This window comes from Dermacentor albipictus, chromosome 6 (genome assembly GCF_038994185.2).
Source record: "Dermacentor albipictus isolate Rhodes 1998 colony chromosome 6, USDA_Dalb.pri_finalv2, whole genome shotgun sequence".
Lineage (NCBI taxonomy): Eukaryota > Metazoa > Arthropoda > Arachnida > Ixodida > Ixodidae > Dermacentor > Dermacentor albipictus.
In genome coordinates, this window is record NC_091826.1 from 30,349,103 (window position 1) to 30,363,096 (window position 13,994).

The window sequence follows — 13,994 nt, forward strand, 5'->3', positions numbered from 1 at the left end:
AGACTGGTACTGCCAGCGTACCAGCCGTGCTCGACAGTCGGTCATTGCGGGACCGACTGTCGAGATATTTGCTTGGGATGGCGGGACATTTGCTTCTCGCTCGCCGCCCCTTTCTTTTTGTGCAGAAGTCCCTGCATGTCGGCTCTTTGCTCGGATTTGCTTTACGTTTCGCCCAGCAGGTGCCTCCACAGTCGCCACGTACTTCCGTTGTGGAGTTGGCCATCCGCGGCTTTGCAGACTTCGTCCCACTGTTGCTTGTTCAAGGTTTTGCTGTGCCCTTCTATTTGTTAGTTTAGTCCGGCTATATTTTTCCTCAGCTTTCGATTGAGCCTCTGGCCGTGCCATCGGGTTTGTATGGATTTCTTGGCTTCCCAGAGGTGGGCGAGGGGACTGTCCATCTTCTCCGGCTGGATTTCGGGAGTGATGGTTTGCGTGGCCTCCCCGACATCTCTCGTCAGGTCCGCGATCCATGTGCCAATGTCACCGATCGGCTCGTCGTCTAGCCTGATATACAGGTGCTTGCAGAACTTGTCCCACTCTGTCCATTTGAAGCTTTTGAGACTAAACTTTCCGCTCTGTGCCAGCAGCTGCAATTTGCTGATAAAGCTTGCCCTGCGATCCGCGGCGGCTGTTTCTGCGACATTGTGCTGCTGAACACGAAGGTCGCGGGCTCGACTCCTCGCTTCGGCGGCAGCATTTCTACGGAGGTACCGCTCGTGCATATAGATTTCGATGCACGTAATATAACTCCAAGTGTTTCCTACGTAACAATATTAATCCAAGTCCCTCCACCGTGGCGTCGTCCATTGTGCCGTCTCATGATCATTAAACCCTGAAACTTGATTAAAAAAATTACCTGTATCTGATTCGGCGTAACTTATTATATGCGCTCTGGTATTGCCTTTTAATGTCTGTTTCAGTTTAAAATGCACGTCTGGCACAGACAATGCTAATCCCGCATTTGTTTTGCATTAATATTCGTGCGATGCAAACAACGATCGCGGCGCATTCGAGGAGAGGCCGACACAGCACTGACAACTGTTCATCCTTGACAACACAAACACTATATAGTATATATAGTATATATAGTATATATAGTGTGTACAGTATATATAGTACACACAGCGTGACCACAATGTGCTTTATTATCGTCGCAACTTATTCATTACATACTGGTGGGCTAGTTAGTTAATCGTGACGTAATAAGGCGGCGCACTAGCTCCGATACAAGGACGTAACTCACTGAACAACAGCGCTCGTGCTTGTTCGCTGTGTTACGTCCGCGTATCGAAGTGCGCTGCCATATTACATCGCAACTTCTTCGCTATTTTCTTATTTAAAACATTTGATATATCGCGCATACGAATATCAAGGCAGCGACGTCTGGCATCTTGATCTCCTTTCAGACCCATATAGCGAGAGTGAAGCCTTACGTTACGTGGGCGCTAGGTTACGCAGTGGACGCAATTAACCTTATCCGTCGACTAGCCCAACGACAAGTTCTACCATTGTATTGACTGTAATTGAGTGGGTCGCGTTATTAATGTTTCTCACGAAATATCATTATGCCAAAAATTTTTTTGAAATGCGTTTGTGAAGTCATTGCCTGGCTTAAATCTGAAACGTTGATCAAACATTTCGTATCGGAAACTACGGCTCCGGCGATAGAAAATTGACTAAGGATCGACGGCATTCCAATTCGGTCACTTTAACTTGGCATACTGTACGTTATCGCATCATCAGCGGTTACCAATCCTTCTGACATACTTACACTTGAACGCCTTAAAGAAAACAAAGAAAAGAATACATAAAACTTTGGAAACATTGAGGCCCAAACAATGAAACGTTCCTTTCCTTCGAGCGCTTCCTAACCTTACGTGAGGCCTCCTTACAGCGAAGGACCGATGGAGGAAGCAAGCGTACTCTGAAAGCTCCCTTCACCCGTCCTCACGTAAGGAGCGGTTGCCGCCATGCCTGGGTTCGAGATTATCTCTTAAAAGCTTTAGGCGAACACCAGAACACCACTATTCAATAAAAAAGGTTGTATCGTCACACAATCTTTAAGTTGATGAGCTAATATAGAGAAGCGTGGACGCTTTTTTCTAGTTTTGTTTATTACACCTAAAGAAGTAGCGTATTACGGTGCAAAACTTGATGTGATCCAGCAACGCTGGTACGCCGGCGTCGTGCAACGCCTAGCAACGCTTCCATGCCGCACGCGTGACTGAAACGAACGTGCCTGGCAAAACGTACCGTGCTCGCGCTTCTCCGAAGGTGGGCGACAGCACGCACGCGCAAGCAAACGTCACGTGGTTAAGCAGTGAGGCGAAGCGCTCGTTCAGGGCCAGGAGCAGCGTAAGGACGCATGAAGGTAGCTTGGTCCAAACAATAAAACGTTCCTTTTAGGTGTGTGCGAATATTGAAATTTTCGATTACGAATCGAATACGAATAAGGCGAAGAACTCTCTTCGAATATCGAATCGAATATCGAATACATGTGTAGTATTAAAAAAATTGCAAGAGAGGTAACAATAGCTTTATTACCCTTTTAAAAATAACATTGCATTTTGCAAGGTTGCTTCAAATTAAAGAGGTGCTCAATTATAGATAATGGACTCAGGTAATGCCCTCAGTCAGGTAAAACGTTTGTTACAGATTGTCGTGAAGGAAAATTAACTGCTCAATATGGCCAGAAAGTAAACGCTCTCTATGCACTGTCACATTTCTACCGTTAGAAAAGACTCTTTCACTAGGAACTGAAGTGGCAGGGATCGCCAAGTACTTCCGGGCGAGTGCACTTAAAAGCGGGTACCTGAAGCGGCCAATGGACTGCCACCACTCACAAGGATTCATGCCCCTTTCCAGAAGAGGCTTTTGCGCGTAGTCTGTAACTTCCCCCTCAGGGGCAGATGCCAAATGTGTCTTCTCTTTGTTCATCACTAGATCGTCAAAAGCATTCCATACACTCGATGCCACCAGCGGACACGAAGTCGACGCTGGCACGGCGGTGTCCCCACGGTGTTCCACGACGGCTTCCTGGAGCTCCCTTGTCACAAGGTTTTTCAGCCAGATAATCTGAACAGATGCCTGATGAACTGTGGCCATAAAGCGCGGATCAAGAAACATGCCTAGGCTGGCCACTTCATCAAATTTCCACTCCGCACAAAGAGCCTTGATACATTTTGAATCAATGTTAGCAAACCCTGAGTTGCCTTTGCAACCTTCAAGGCAATGGGGCATTCCAAAAATAATTGGAATTATAAAGCTTGGTGAAAAAGAAACCGAAACTGATCATGTCTCAAATGCCTGAAGCAGATAGACTGAAACAGAGCATACAGATAATGAGCGGATCATGCGAAGTTCTCAGTTAATAAACATGTTCTTAGGAGAATGCGGAGCAAGCATAAAATTGGTTAATTGCTGAATTATTCGCAGTCTATCCGAATATTCGCAGTTTCCACCGTTATTCGGCCGTCCTCGGATATTCGTGAATTTCCGAACATGCATTTCTCGAATCGAATACGCTTCGAATATGGAAAATATTGGATTCGTATTCGAAATTCCGAATATTCGCACACCCCTAGTTCCTTTCCTTCGAGTGCTTCCTAACCTTACGTGAGGCCTCCTTACAGCGAAGGACCGATGGAGGAAGCAAGCGTACTCTGAAAGCTCCCTTCACCCGTCCTCACCTAAGGAGCGGTTGCCGCGTGCCTGGGTTCGAGATTATCTCTTCAAATCTTTCCGCGAACACCATTATTCTATTAAAAATGTTGTATCGTCGCACAATCTTTAAATTGAATAGCTAATATAGAGAAGCGTGGACGCTTTCTTCTAGTTTCGTTTACTAAAGTTAAAAAAAAGTTGCGCATTACAGTGCAAAACTTGATGTGCTCCAGCAACGCTGGCACGCCGGCGTCTTGCAACGCCTAGCAACGCCTAGCAATGCTTGCATGCCGCACGCGTGACTGAAACGAACATGCCTGGCAAGACGTACCGTGCTCGCGCTTCTCCGCAGGTGGGCGACAGTGCGCATGCGCAAGCGAATGCCACGTGGTTAAGCAGTGAGGTGAAGCGCTCGTTCAGGGCCAGGAGCGGCGAAAGGACGCATGAAGGTAGCTTTGGAGCTACCTTATGCTGAGGAAGCACCAAGGAAGCCTTCACCGAGGGCCCCTCAGTAAGGAAGCTTTCAGAGTGACATAAGGTAGCCTCACCCCAATGAAGGCTTCCTTAGTGAGGTAAGGAAGGTTTCATTGTTTGGCTTCTTATGCTGAGGAAGTACCAAGGAAGCACCAAGGAAGCCTTCACCGAGGGCGCCTCAGTAAGGAACCTTTCAGAGTGACATAAGGTAGCCTCACTGCAATGAAGGCTTCCTTACTGAGGTAAGGAAGATTTCATTGTCTGGCCCTGAGTACTAAATATCACTTCTTACATTATCGAGATAAAGACTTGGAATTCACCGAAAATGTTTGTTGTCGAATACAAGCTCCGAATCGAGGAATCTGGCCTACGTTAAGCGTGTATAATAATGCAGTTGAAAGAATCGAGCAGAGACGATGTTTATTTTCAATGTTCTGCAGGGCGGGTCGCGGTTTGCAGGCTCACTGAAGAGTGTCTCGACGGGACGACCGAGTTACCGAGTCGCGGGCCAAGACGCTCACCGGCCTCGTAAAAGGAACTTGTTTACGTTCCTCGCAAGCTGCGGCAGGTATCCCCGGGATTTCTTGGAACCGACGTTCCTTCGGTCCGGATCCCGGTGCATGAGTCACGGCGAATCTTCATGTTTTTCTTTTCTTTTTTTTTTGCGGTGCGGACGGAATGCTTTGGCTGTGCATGTAGTCGTTGCCTAGCTATTGCGACGCCTAACACGTGCGCGAGCCGAAGGCGTGATTTATGCTCGTGACGTCACTCGGCGGCCCCGGCCGCCGTCGCTGTGACTGAGCAAGCACTCGGTACACTCGCTGGCTTCCGAGCTTGGTTGCTCACCGAGGGGATCATTAGATCACACAGCCCGCTTTTCTTTTTTTTCTTCTTTATTTTTTGAATAAACGAAGTTATTGTCTCAAATGTTCACATAACGAAGAGCTCGCTAAGCAGCTTAGCACCCGTGAAATAAGTGACTAACTTACTTTATTGCGATGTAAGAACCATATACAGATAAAATTTCAGAATAGCGAGCGTTCATTCGTTTTGACTGCTTAATTGAAGCCCTAAGTTGAAATTCAGTAGTTCTGATCTCACGATGACACTCCGTGTTAGTGCGATTAGCATCCTCAAGCAATGTATTTCACCGTATTGCTTAAGACATACTTATTTAACAACTTGTAGCGGCCCTTGTGAGATTTCCATTGCATCGGTTTGATTACCAGTTACACACAGGAGGGGTCATATCATTTAACTCGGCAGCTGCTAAGGCCCTTTTAGGTGCCATGTCCTAGCTGCAAGGGAGGCGCTGTAACCGGTCTCATACATGGTTGTGATTGACGCCATAGCGGGGGCAACGTGCAGCTCTTGTACTTTGCATATTGGGTGACCCATCACATGCGCTGTTGTTTCGATAGCGAGAGTTACGCCTCTCGGATTAGATTGTAAAACAGCAGCAGCAGCACGCAAAAGTGTGGATACTAAGAATGCTAATCGCGTCAACATAGTTCAGACTCAAAGTAACCGTCGTTCACACTTCCCCAGACGGATGTGTGTGCGTACACTCGGGGTGAACGTAACGTGTGGTCACGCCACGTTCAGGGCATCATCATCATCACCGGCGGTTATTTTCCTAAACGTATGTACAGAGAATCCTCACAGGTGGGGACTCAAAGTGTCGAGGTGAGTCTCAAGGGTTAGTTGGTACAGATGTCAGTGAGACCCTTGAAGAGTGCCACCTAAAATGTTGAATATTCGTAAATATTCGACAGCGTAGTGAAGAACATTCAATTGCATTTGCAATCGAGTTTTTTGGCACTTGCAGTTGCAATTTCAATTGCAGGGCTCGGTCTCAAGTTAACGCCTTCGTAATGTATGGCCACGGAGATCTGTTATGTATGACCAGATCTATTAAAGTGTTTTTATAGCTTTTGATGCGGCTGTGTACAAGAATGAACGTTTCAAAAGCTCTCCCTACGTCACATCCTGGTACACAGAGCATGCGTACGCTTCCTTATATCTGTCAAACTTCACCGGTGCATAATATATACATGCCAACTTTCCCGAATGATCCGTGTAGTTTACGTATTTGCTCTTGTCCCGAGATTTTACGAATGTTGTGCGAAGTTTTACGTGAAGTTCTGAAAAAAAAACATCATTGTTGGCGGAAATGTTTCGCTCGTTGATCCCCCAAACGTTCCCTTTGGAAGTATTCTCGTGGTTAAATGATACAAGAGGGTTACTCGCTTCCAGCAAGATTATACAGACGAGTTCTCGAAGCACGCGAAATCGGCAATCCCAAAACTATTGAAATAAAGTAGCTCAACTGGAAGAAGGGGAACTGTAGGGCCTGAGCTTCCTTACCCACAACCATATGAAGCCAGCATATAATTAAGTCAGTGAAAGCGCCGGGTAAATTATTTGTTGTTTATAATTGATGCATAGAAATGATAAGTTAAAGATAAGCGAAAGTGGACGAAACGCAACTTGTGGATGGTGGGAACTGAAACCACAACCTAGGCGTTACGCCTGTGTTGTACTACCAACTGTGCTACGGCGGCGGCTCGACCCCAGTCCACATTCTTCGCTACTTATGCATACGAGATACAACCCTATGACTGTTAGCAAGTGCCACTCAAGTACATGGCGGTGAATGTATAACATTATAGCCTCACATAGCGTCGCGTAGCGCGTGACGTAGCGCGTGACGTAGCGCGTGACGTAGCGCGTGACGTATCGCTGGTGGCCTACGTAGCGCCGATGGTGTCACGTAGCGCGTGAACTCCTCCACAGCACGTAAAAACGTAAAAAAACGTAAACACGTAAAAAATGAGCAATGACCGCGCAATTTTCACGTTGCCATAGATATGCTTGTCCCTCGCGATCCTTATCGCCCCTGCTCATTTTCGCGCGTTCGCAACTCGCCTTCTTTCGGAGCAGCAAGGTGTTATCGGCGAGAAAACGCGGTAGACACAAGCGCCGCACTCTCCCCGTTTTACGCCGAGAGAGAGATAAAAAAACCGCGCGACAACCTCGTAACAAAACGGTCCGCAACCCCATCGGTCCAAGAAACGCGAAGACGCCGCGGCCGCCGCTTCTAGAAACGCGGCATTGTACTACACGCGAATGGCGGCTGCCATCCTCGTCACAATGGATTTTCCGGACTGCCGCCCCTATCCGAGTCCCATTGTCTTGGACGCAGTCGGTTCCGCGCGCCCCGTGAGAAACGGAGCCCACCACCGCGGCGGCGGCGGAGGGGACTTCCCTCCCACCACCATTTGAATAACTTTAGCCGCGCTGGCTTGCGATGCCATATGCTACACTCGACGCCTCCGCCGCTCACCACCGTGGAAATCATCCTCCGGCACTTGCCGTGCCTCTCACCATTGTGCGTCATTCGAAATAATCGCGCGCGCACTGGTTTGACTCTCGTATTGCGGCGGTGAGAACGAGGAAGGAAGAAAGACGCTTTCGCGCACGCTGTATTAGTGGCCCCCGGGCGTCACTTCTTTTTCTCCTCTCAGAGTCCGTCTCGTCTTCCACTTTGCGCAATCCTTTTCGACTTCCCGCGTCTGCCGGCCGATCCGGCGCGGGGAAAGACCTCTGCCCGAGATGCGTGCTGGGAGCGAAGCTCGTTCCCCTTCCTTGACGTTTGGTTTTAAATTTTCTTTTTGCTTCTATTCTCGCTGCACCGCGTTCCTCGTGCCCTTGCTCTCTCTTCTGCACCTGCTCGCCGCAAAGCTCAAGAAGCAACGTTGCCTCATTTCTTTTCCTAAACATTTTAGCTTCTTTTTGTTCGTTTTCGGCTTCAATATTTCGCGCTGTATGTGTATACAGTGCAGTTCACTGTTAAAGGGAACTCGCTAATTACTGGTTACCGCTTCGCTGGCGCTCTAGCTGTAATTGACGGTCGAAGTTATGTCGATTCACTGAACAGGGAAGTACAAAAGGTGTGAGTGCCACCCACCCCAATTCGTTTGCGGTGAAGCCGGGTGACCGCACATTTTCACATTGTACAGTGCTATTGTGCAAGCAGAGTGCCAGCACATGTGCTTCCTCGTAGTACTCCTCAGACCATAATTTGCTTTCGCAGGTTTTCCTGTATTTCCTACCTGTATTTATATACGTTTACTACTGTCTTTTTTTTTTTCTCACCTTCCCTGCATACGCCGGGGTACAGTCCTTTGTCAAGCCGATTTGTGGCGTTTTGGCTGTGTCTTTGCGACATTTTCGTTTCGCAAATAAAGATTTGAGTTGATTCAAATAATCATAATCGATTTGATTCGAAAATATCCCATTGGAGCACCCCTACTTTAATGTGGCAAATCTGTTTTGCGCTGCGGAAGCCCGTGAGGCGTAGGAAGGTTCGTGAAAGGGAGATATTCTTATCCAACCAAATTGTAGCACGAACCTACAAACGAAATCTGCATGGGTTTCTCAGAACGAAAGCTTAATTCGCAGTTGAATAAAAAAAAAAGATATTTGTCTCGGTGTGGGGATCGAACGAAAAACCACCGGACAAGGTGTTTCCGTGGCGGTTGCGCTCACCATCTGAGTTAACCAGTAGCTTCTCAAATGCGATTAGAATTATTAGCCTGTACTTCCGCTACATTGCGGTCTGTATCGCGCTTCCGGCCGCTTTACTCCGGCAGTATTTCTAATAAAGAAATTCCGGCAGAAGCCATCTTACGACGAATGTCGACGTTAATGCGATGAGCATTGAAGCAACGTGTGATGACGCACCGTGCCCGCGCCAACGTCGAAACGTGTGTGCAGTCGGACTCTCTCTTTCCAGCTTCCTGCTGCGCAAGCATCTAGCGGTGCCGCCGTAAGGACCGTGTTAAGAATTGGTAGCGACCGTCGCGCGTTTCTAGCTGCAACCATGGTTGGGGGCCCGGCGACGCACGAAGAGGGAGCCGGCGAACGGACGAGGGGGCGCCCCGCTGGGCTGGTGTCCCGACCGGCGCCTCGACCCGCAACCTGATCCGTGCCCCGCGTTTTCGGCGGACCGCCTGCTGGGCGCAAATGGCCGGCGCTTCCGAGAAGGACGAAGGCGTCAGTGCGGCCAACGGACAACTTGGATTTTGTATTTTCTTTTCTCTACTTTTCTAGTCACTGCGATGTCTTTTGTAAAATAAACGTTCAGTCTTGAAGCGAACCCCGACGAGTGAGAATCGTTCCTTCGAGGCTCCTGCGTGCGCGGCCGCTGTATACGCCGCCGCCCGGAAACAGTCTCACGCAGCAGTCAGTTCTTTTTTGTAGTCGCACTCGCGAAGTGACCTCCATAGAGCGTTGGTCGTAGCCTTTAATTATTCTACAGACCGCGTGTGGCCAACACCATTGACACATTGACACCACCTAGATAGCACAAGGCCCGTTCACTCCGATCCATCACGTCATGCTACTGGCCCGAAATTTTCATTGCCAACGCTGGTGTGACGAAAGCGGTGACGTCAAAATCACAGTTGCTTACTTTGAAGCATCCCCATTAGATTCTATGGCAGCCGGGCCACTAGCGCGGCCTCATGGGTCGGAGTGAACGGGCCTTGTGCTATCTGGGTGGTGTTTGTGTGGCGAGGTTTCAGTTTCGCCGAGCATTAGGGAGACTTAAAGGATCACTTTTTTAGTCATTGTAGGGCGGCACATGCGCCTATTGGCACATTCCTAGTTTATTTATTTATTTATTTATTTATTTATTTATTTATTTATTTATTTATTTATTTACAATACCTCAAATACCCCTGCTGGAGGGTTTTACATGAGGGGTGGGCGAGCATATAGATTTTCAGAAACACAATACCATTGCAGTAAGCATTGAAATGAATTAGGAGAGAAACAGCAACGTAGAAAACCGTAAGGACTACAACACCTTGCACATCTAGAGGTTAAGAAATAAGAATATGCGAGAAAAAAAAAACTCGAAAACTTATCAAATATTACTATGAACAAGTCTTGAACGTGATGTGTACAAAAGGTCGCAGTATCATTTTTGTAGCTATGGAACACGGTAAGTAAAAGTAAAAACAGGCAGACATATCGATAAACATATTAAGCTGTCGACAGGAACACGCTTAAAAAGAACACTACAGATAATGCGAGCAGATGACGCAATCAGGCAAGTAATTCAATGGGGGACCTAAAGCGCGCAGGACCAGCATGAATGATGACGCTGACTGGAAGATTATTCCAATCGCTGGCTGTTTGAGAAAAGAAGGAATAAAGATGAGCAGTTGTCCGAGCATGTGGCGGGTATACTGCTTTATGGTAACTGATACGGCTTGAAAGCCGGTATGCTGGTTTGATAAGGGTGTTGTCAGGAGGGAGGGTATGGTAGAGTTTGTGATAAAGGCAAAGTCTAAATGTTTTTCGCCGCCTATTTAGTTTGAGGAGATTAGCCTTTGAGTTCAACTGAGTGACACTTGTAGGATATGAGCAGTCAGAAAAGATGAATCTGGCTGCACGATTTTGTACTGACTCGATTGTCTTGCTAAGTTTGTGTTTATGAGGGTCCCATATCGCGCATGCATATTCCAACTTGGGGCTTACAAGAGATTGATAGGCTAATATCTAAGTTATAGTAATAAGTTATACCCAAGTTGGCATCTAAGAGGTTCCTTGAATAGCGAGCATCACAGACCCGAGTGACACATGCCCAGTGCTTCAAGTCGGCTTCTAAATATACTAATTAAATAAGCGGCATGTAGCTACGGAGTGCCACATGACGAGAGACTCCAAAGTTGGTCCGACGGTTGGTTTCAAGCCTTGTTCCCTTGGCACAGCAAGCCCGATGTGCTACCCATTTGACCACGGGCTAAGCATGACGCAGGTTGGCGGGGGAGAACGGTTCGAGACCGTAGATAGGCAGTCCGCCTCCCCGAAAAGTGCCTCAAGCGCCGAACGAATGCTAATCGTGTTGAAAGAAATACTCGAAAAAAATCTTCGGTATACTTGTCGGTATTGCACCCGGAACACAGTAACCCGATGCTGGGTCCCCTTCGGCCATGATTACAGGATGGGCAACGAAGGATTAATTCTTGGTGTTAGCACGCACCGGCCTGCACATCACCGGTGCTGTCTCGGAGGCTATACATGCGCAAGAAAGGGGACTTCGCGCGCGCCCCTCTCGAGGGCGCAGCTTTTGCAAAGAGAAGCGCGAGATAGAACCCGGCTTCAGTAGATGGTTTATGCATACCACTTGAGTGCTAATCTCATTAGCGGTGATGAACATCCCGAAGGGATATGGGTTCTGCCCGATTTCTTTCTTTATTGCGTGTAACTAATGCCAGCAATGTGATATGAACGTTATCTTCATTAGGCTTACACTTGTTCGTACGCATGCACAAACGCACAGACGCACAAAGAGACTCGCAGCAGGCTGGCGAGCCCAACAAAACATCAAGAACCGGGCCAACAAACCGAAACGTGCGGAAGCGCCAACCACTATGGAATAGATTCAAAGGTTTCGACGACGCTACGCGCTTGAGCAGCTTTTTTCTCGAAAAAAAAAAAAAACGTACCTTGTCGATGCGAGTTGGCTCAGTGTGTATCGATTGTATGGCTTCTCCACAATGAAGAAGGTACTAATAACGTGAATAAATCGTGTTGTTTATTAATGGTAGCCTAGCTGATTGCAGATTAGAGATTTTTACGTTCCCTTTTACTTCAATAGGTTGCCTCCAAGTGTTCGCCGTGCAAAAACTAAATATAAAATAAAAAAGATGCTGTGATACGCTACTTAATGGGTGTACGACGTTATACACGCATGCTGCACCACTTATCAAATGAATCCTGTGAATTCGCTGGTTACTGCAGTATTTGTTGCACTGATCTGAGTATTTTCATGCTAATTTATTTTCCTTCCTTGCTCTTTATTCTGTTGTGTTTTTTATATGTAACTTGGGTTCCGTGTCTATTTTTATTATTTTTTTTGCCACTATACTAATTTGATGTTCTGTAACTTTTAATGTGCGTTCATGCCTGTGTGTTTATCTGCGTGGTTCCGCTGCCTGTCGGGCTCTGCCACTCAAGCCCAATGAGGCTTTGGCAGGCCGGATGTTTGTACATTTTTTCAATACTTGGTGCAATAAAGTATTATTATTATTATTATTATTATTATTATTATTATTATTATTATTATTATTATTATTATTATTATTATTATTATTATTATTATTATTATTATTATTATTATTATTATTATTATTATTATTATTATTGAGGCCGAACTAATCGACAACTCGAAGCATAGGAGCACCGAATATGGCCAATCAGTTCTGCCGATGCACGCGGGTAACCAGCGTACGTAGGCTTTCTTTGCAACTTCGCGCTGCAAGTCAGGTGGATGAGAATTTTCGATTTCACACATGCTTTAAATTTATGTCGCTTGAAGCAAAAAAATAAAGGAAGACGGAAGAAAGAAAAAGAGAATGGGATGGTAGGGTGAATTCAGAACATGATCTGCGGCATCGCTATGTGAAATGCTACCCTGAGGCATGTTATTCTTCTCGTTTTGACGATGATTTTCTTCTGGAATGACGCCCCGCGCTCCAGTAGATCCCATTCCGAAGGTCAGGCCACTGTTGCGGAGCTAAAGGAGGCCTACACGGTTGCACGCATTGCACCGCTAGCAAGCGCTCTTTTCCTCGCGAACTAACAAAAACAGCTATAGTAAGCCGAAATGTCATATCCCATTGCCATTCGGTGCCAGGGCGGGCCCATAAGGGGCCGCATAATAGACGTGGCATATGAAACGACCCCCGAAATTGCATGCACCGACTTCGAATGAGGTGGAAGAAAAAGTCCCTTTGAAAGAAAATAAGGAGGAAAGGTGTTTTGCCAGGTGTACTTTTATTCTATTTTACTTATTTATTTTACCTGCATCGGCCAGTCATGGGCATTAGATCAAGGGTTACTGCGACACATGAAATGCATGAGGATGACGATAATACAAAATGAAATTTACAAAACGAAGTGAATGAGCGTTGAAATTGCCTTCCGCGCGTCGACTTGGTGCGCGATTCGACTGCTATTGCCTTTGTGCACCCCTCTGTTGCCCATTGTTGATTTCCAGCGCATGGGCTCGGCTCACATGGGTGCCCACCCCTGGTGCATCTAAGGTGCATCCACCCGCTTCCCCGCTCCCCAACAAGCAACTCCCCACGCTATAGTGTCATTCGCATTCACGTGCAAGTGTTGCGTTTTGCTCGAGAAGAAAGAAAGAAAGAAAGAAAGAAAGAAAGAAAGAAAGAAAGAAAGAAAGAAAGAAAGAAAGAAAGAAAGAAAGAAAGAAGGTGAACCGCGGCCCTTTCGCTTCTCTGCGCTCGCGGCAGGTTCAAGGGTTCAGGTGGGAACATGGCATGCGAAACCCCGTGAGTCATGCGCTTCACATTCCGGCAGGCCGGGGGCTTTCTCTGAGTTGGTGCGCGTGAGGCCGAGCAACAAAGACCCATGGCTTCATTCAGAGCCAAGGACGTGCCTGCTCGTTGCGACTTTTCGGTGTTTTATTTTGTGCGCGCTGAGGGCGATGCGACGTGCTTATGCAGGCGATCGCGTAGACGTAGCAATGTGGGAAACTGTGCACCTGCTCGGCACTCGCGTTTGATTGCGTAAGAGCGCTTCTGCTACAAATCATTGATCTCGCATAGGCGGGTTGCTGTTTTAGCATGCATGCATGCAGGAATGCGTACATACATACATACATACATACATACATACATACATACATACATACATACATACATACATACATACATACATACATACATACATACATACATACATACATACATACATACATACATACATACATACATACATACATACATACATAGGTACGTACGTACGTACATTTTAAC

At 46.9% G+C, this 13,994-nt stretch overlaps 1 protein-coding gene across 6 annotated transcripts in view; it reads left to right on the top strand.

The window, feature by feature from the left end:
- LOC135905116 (uncharacterized) overlaps nt 1-13,994 on the top strand; it is a 595,563-nt gene that overhangs the window by 116,968 nt on the left and 464,601 nt on the right. The window contains exon 4 of one of the 6 annotated variants that reach the window (XR_011515101.1): nt 8,936-9,292. The exons of the other annotated variants lie outside the window; for them this stretch is intronic. The gene's annotated coding sequence lies outside the window, so the exon portion shown is untranslated. Of the gene's footprint in view, nt 1-8,935; nt 9,293-13,994 lie in introns of those variants that run through there. 6 annotated transcript variants of the gene reach the window in all.